Source organism: Oncorhynchus tshawytscha, linkage group LG16, assembly GCF_018296145.1.
Source record: "Oncorhynchus tshawytscha isolate Ot180627B linkage group LG16, Otsh_v2.0, whole genome shotgun sequence".
Lineage (NCBI taxonomy): Eukaryota > Metazoa > Chordata > Actinopteri > Salmoniformes > Salmonidae > Oncorhynchus > Oncorhynchus tshawytscha.
Genome location: NC_056444.1, coordinates 9,796,399 through 9,802,078, shown reverse-complemented (window position 1 = coordinate 9,802,078; position 5,680 = coordinate 9,796,399). Strand labels below are relative to the sequence as shown.

The following is a 5,680-nucleotide window of genomic DNA, read 5'->3' as shown; positions in this document are numbered from 1 at the left end:
TATATATTCAAAAGTATGTGGACACCCCTTCAAATGCGTGGATTCAGCTATTTCATGACATTGACATTAATGCCCATGATTTTGGAATGAGATGTTCGATGAGCAGGTGACCACATACTTTTGGTCGTGTAGTGTACATTGCAGATCTTTATGTGAGAAATTACCTGATATGTGCTGCATTTTCAGGGCAAGAAGAGACTGTTAACACAATGGTTTCTGGGATTGCAGCAGGAACTTCTGGGGTCCTTTTGCTTATCAGCCTGATCAGTGTTTTTCGATGGTAAAAACTATTCCTGGAATCAATAGAAAACTATTATTTCTGCTGTGTTTGTGCTTTTTAATATGAAAACCCTCTCAGTGCATTCAGAATACCTTTGTAAATGTCTTCCAGGAGGAGAAACTCGAGGCTCCACGATGGACTTGAAAGGACAGACAGTCCACAGGGACAGGTGGGAATAAGGCTCAACTTACAAAACCATCTACAAAGTGTATCTAAGGAAGTACTGAATTAATGCTGAAACTATTTAAAGCCATGAGGTTAACATAATTTCAGAGGAAGTTTAGGGGGAGATGACCACACCGAAAGCAATGCCACATCCTGTAAGAACATGGAATGATAACAGAATGGCTGTTGGACTTTGACAGTGTTTACTGTCTTTACACCTGTCAGTTGAATTTACATTTTCATTGACATCCACTCAGTATGTGTTGTGTAACCTGCTGACCTTAGAGTTTTACACATTACTGATCTTAGAGCTTTACACCTGTTCCTCTCTCTGTGTTCTCTCCACAGAACTCCCCGGTTGGGACAGTGTGTACTAACCAGGCCACAGCCGGAGAGGAACCAGAGGAACCTGCAGAAGACCAGCCTGAAGAGATCCACTACGGTGACAGACTTCTCCAAACTACAGACCAAAGAGACCCCAGCTGCAGCCCAGGACAGGGTCCAGGGACAGGAGAGTGAGTACGCTGAAGTCAATGTGACTGGGAGAGGGGCTCAGGAACCACCTCTTAACAACCTAGATGGGCTTTATGCACAAGTCAATAAAAGAGGTGCATGTTAATTTTTTAAAAGTGTTTTTATGTACAGTATTGTCATTGTGTATCTGTTTCTATTGGTACTTTTGTTACATTTATAATTGTGTGCTCTTTAATTATCTGCATATTTGTAGAATTTGCTGGGATGAAAAGTGTTTAACTGTTACTATAGTGGTGATATGATGATGCAGGCTACTCTTTATTTTGGACCATTTATTTTGAGTGTTGAGTTCACAGAGCATCTGTTTAATGGGTTCCAGTATAGAGGAACTGCTGAGTTCAACTAGCTCACTGAAGGCAGTTTAAGACCATATAAAGTCAATGATGACTGAGGAGAGAAGACACAGTTAGTTGGAGAGACAGTGGTCTGATACAAGACAGGAAGTTGGTGCAGGAAGTCTACATTACGGCAGAATGGTGTTAACATCTACTAGTCACTGTTTCTCTTAATATTTTGTGCAGTTACCAGAATAACAATATTATCTATTTTCAGTTTATACAGTTGAAGTCGGAACTTACACTTAGGTTGGAGTCATTAAAATTCATTTTTCATTCACTCCACAAATTCCTTGTTAACAAACTAGAGTTTTGGCAAGTCGGTTAGGATATATACTTCGTGCATGACACAAAGTAATTTTTACAACAATTGTTTACAGACAGATTATTTCACTTATAATTCACTGTGTCACAATTCCAGTGGGTCAGACGTTTACATGCACTATGTTGACTGTGCCTTTAAACAGCTTGGAAAATTCCAGAAAATGATGTCATGATGTCATGGCTTTAGACGCTTCTGATTAACATCATTTGAGTCAATTGGAGGTGTACCTGTGGATGTATTTCAAGGCCTACCTTCAAACTCAGTGCCTCTTTGCTTGACATTATGGGAAAATCAAAAGAAATCAGCCAAGATTTCAGAAAAAAATGTGGACATCCACCAGTCTGGTTCGATTTCCAAACGCCTGAAGGTACCAAGTTCATCTGAACAAACAATTGTACGCACGTATAAACACCATGGAACCACGCAGCCGTCATACCGCTCAGGAAGGGGACGCGTTCTGTCTCTTAGAGATTAACATACTTTGGTGCGAAAAGTGCAAATCAATACCAGAATAACAGCAAAGGACCTTGTGAAGATGCTGGAGGAAACAGGTACAAAAGTGTCTATATCCACAGTAAAACAAGTCCTACATCGACATAACCTGAAAGGTCGCTCAACAAAATCGATGGCATCATGAGGGAGGAAAATGATGTGGATATATTGAAGCAACATCTCAAGACATCAGTCAGGAAGTTAAAGCTTGGTCGCAAATTGGTCTTCCAAATGGACAATGACCCCAAGCATACTTCCAAAGTTGTGGCAAAATGGCTTAAGGACAACAAAGTCAAGGTATTGGAGTGGCCATCACAAAGCCCTGACCTCAATCCTGTAGATAATGTGTTGGCAGAACTGAAAAAGTGTGTGCGAGCATGGAGGCCTACAGACCTGACTCAGTTACACCAGCTCTGTCAGGAGCTCTGTCAGGAGGAATGGGCCAAAATTCACCCTACTTATTGTGGGAAGCTTGTGGAAGGCTAACCGAAATGTTTGTCCCAAGTTAAGCAATTGAAAGGCAATGCTAACAAATCCTAATTGAGTGTATGTAAACTTCTGACCCACTTTGAATGTGAAGAAAGAAATTAAAGCTGAAATAAATCACTCTCTGCTATTATTCTGACATTTCATATTCTTAAAATAAAGTGGTGAGAATGTACTCGTGGTAATGTCTGGAGCAGAACAGGTGGAATGGTACCAAATACATCCAACATGTTTTCCATGTGTTTGATTCCATTCCATTTGCTCCATTCCAGACATTATTATGAGTTGTCTTCCCCTCAGCAGCCTCCACTGGTTTCACCATAAGGTCAATGGTGACTTTAAAACAGTTACATAGTTTAATGGCTGTGATAGGATAAACTGAGGATGGATCAACAACATGTTACTTACTCCATAATACTAACCTAAATGACAGAGTGAAAAGAAGGAAACATGTACAGAATAACAATTTTCCAAAACATGCATTTTGTTTGCAATAAGGCACTAAAGTAAATCTGCAAAACATTTGGCAAAGAAATTAATTCTATGTCCAACACAACATATCACTGAGTACACTCTTCATATTTTCAAGCATGTTGATGGCTGCAATATGTTATGGGTATGCTTGTCATCAAGTGTTTTAGGATAAAAATAAATGGAATAGAGCTAAGCACAGGCAAAACTAGAGATAAACCTGGTTCAGTCTAGGGAGGAGGTCAGCAACCTGGCAGTGTGGTACCAGTACAACAACCTCTCCCTCCACGTGCTCAAGACAAAGGAAATGATAGTGAACTACAGGAAAAGGAGGGCCGAGCGGAGCAGTGTAGTGGAGCAGGTTGAGAGCTTCAAGTTCCTTGGTGTTCACATCACCAACAAACTATCCTTGTCCAAACACACCAATAGAGTCATGAAGAGGACACAACACCTATTCCAGGAGACTGAAAAGATTTGGCATGGGTCCTCAGATCCTCAAAATGTTCTACAGCTGCACAATCGAGAGCATCCTGACTGGTTGCATCACCGCCTGGTATGGCAATTACTCGGCCTCCGAACGCAAGGCGTTACAGGAGGTAGGGGGTATAGCCCGGTACATCACTGGGGCCAAGCTTCCAGCCATCAAGGACCTCTATACCACGTGGTGTCAGAGGAAGGCCCTGAAAATGTTTGTTTATTTTTGTTTTGTTTAATGATACATATTTATTTTTTTCTATTTAATTTTTTTTACCATTTTTTCCCCCAATTGGTAGTTACAGTCTTGTCTTATCGCTGTAACTCCCTTACGGACTCAGGAGAGGCAAAGGTCGAGAGAGAGCCGTGAGTCCTTCGAAACACGACCTAACCAAGCTGCACTACTTCACTACACAATGTCTGCATAACCTGGAAGCCATCCACAACAATGTGTCGGAGGAAACACCGTAACCTGGCGACCGTGTCAGCGTGCACCTGGCCCGCCCACTTGAGTCGTTAGAGCGCGATGGGACAAGGACTTCCCTGTGGGCCAAACCCTCCCCTAACCCGGACGACGCTGGGCTAATTGTCCAGATGCGACAGAGCCTGGACTCAAACCAGGATCTCTAGCAGCACAGCCAGCAACTGCAGCGCAGTGCCTTAGACCACTGTGCCACTCGGAAGGCCCCCAAAATGCTTCTTAACAGCTTCTACCCCCAAGCCATAAGACTGCTGAACAGCTAATCAAATGGCTACCCAGACTATTTGCATTGACCCCCCCCCTTTTTATGCTGTTGTTTATTATCTATGTATAGTCACTATACCCCTGCCTACATGTACATGTTACCTCGATTACCTCGACTAACCTGTACCATACTCTCCCTTGTCATTGCAATGGTGAGAGGTTAGCATGTCTTGGGGGTATGATATTTGCGCGTCAATGAACAAAAGAAAAGTAGTTGATAAAGTTCATCATAAATCAATCAGGTTTAATACAAGTTGTAACAGGGAGACATCTAGTATAGAAGCAGAGAAAACATCTAACTGGCCTCTTGGAGACAAGCCCTTTACAATGACACTTTTTGTTTTCTGAATAATTTTGCACGCCCAATTTTTCAGTTTTTGATTTGTTAAAAAAGTTTGAAATATCCAATAAATGTCGTTCCACTTCATGATTGTGTCCCACTTGTTGTTGATTCTTCACAAAAAAATACAGTTTTATATCTTTATGTTTGAAGCCTGAAATGTGGCAAAAGGTCGCAAAGTTCAAGGGGGCCGAATACTTTCGCAAGGCACTGTATTTCCTAACCAGACCAACACATGTTCTGTAAACACCAGCCTCTTGGAGACAGTCCCTTTATTTCCTAACCGGACCAACACATGTTCTGTAAGCACCAGCCTGAGAGTCAAAACAAAAGGCAGTGGCTTTGTCAGCTACTACAGAATCAGTGTTCCACAGGCTGGTGTTTGTTCCTCCAGTCTGGCGTCAATCCCTCTCAACAGGAGTTTAGAGTTACTCTGAATGATCAGCTATGAAAAGCCAACAGACATTTACTCCTGAAGTGCTGACCTGTTGCACCCTCGACAACCACTGTGATTATTATTATTTGACCATGCTGGTCATCTATGAACATTTGAACATCTTGGCCATGTTCTGTTATAATCTCCACCCGGCATAGCCAGAAGAGGACTGGTTCTCAGAGCCTGGTTCCTCTAGGTTTCTTCCTAGGTTCTGGCCTTTCTATGGAGTTTTTCCTAGCCACCGTGCTTCTACACCTGCATTGCTTGCCGTTTGGGGTTTTAGGCTGGGTTTCTGTACAGCACTTTGTGTCGTCAGCTGATGTAAGAAGGGAATTATAAATACATTTGATTGATAATCCACAACATACAGCATTGAGTCTAGTGACCATCAACCCTTAATGTTACAAACAGCACACTGGAAATTATGTAACAGAAAGGTCAAATATATGAATATGCTGAACATTATAGGAATCACTCTAAACTGAATCTGAACTTTATTTATCTTAAATATTACCATTACTTGCGAATTTTTAATTGATATATTTTGGGGAGTTATGTCAGTTATGTTTGGTGTTGATCAACAGACACAATTGAGGC

General features: G+C 41.6%; 1 long non-coding RNA gene across 1 annotated transcript; it reads left to right on the top strand.

The window, feature by feature from the left end:
- Positions 1 to 348: 348 nt before the first annotated feature.
- Positions 349 to 874, top strand: LOC121839542. Its single transcript, XR_006078992.1, has 2 exons — positions 349 to 449; positions 794 to 874. It is a non-coding gene; the product is annotated as an uncharacterized LOC121839542 (long non-coding RNA).
- The last annotated feature ends 4,806 nt before the right edge of the window (positions 875 to 5,680 follow it).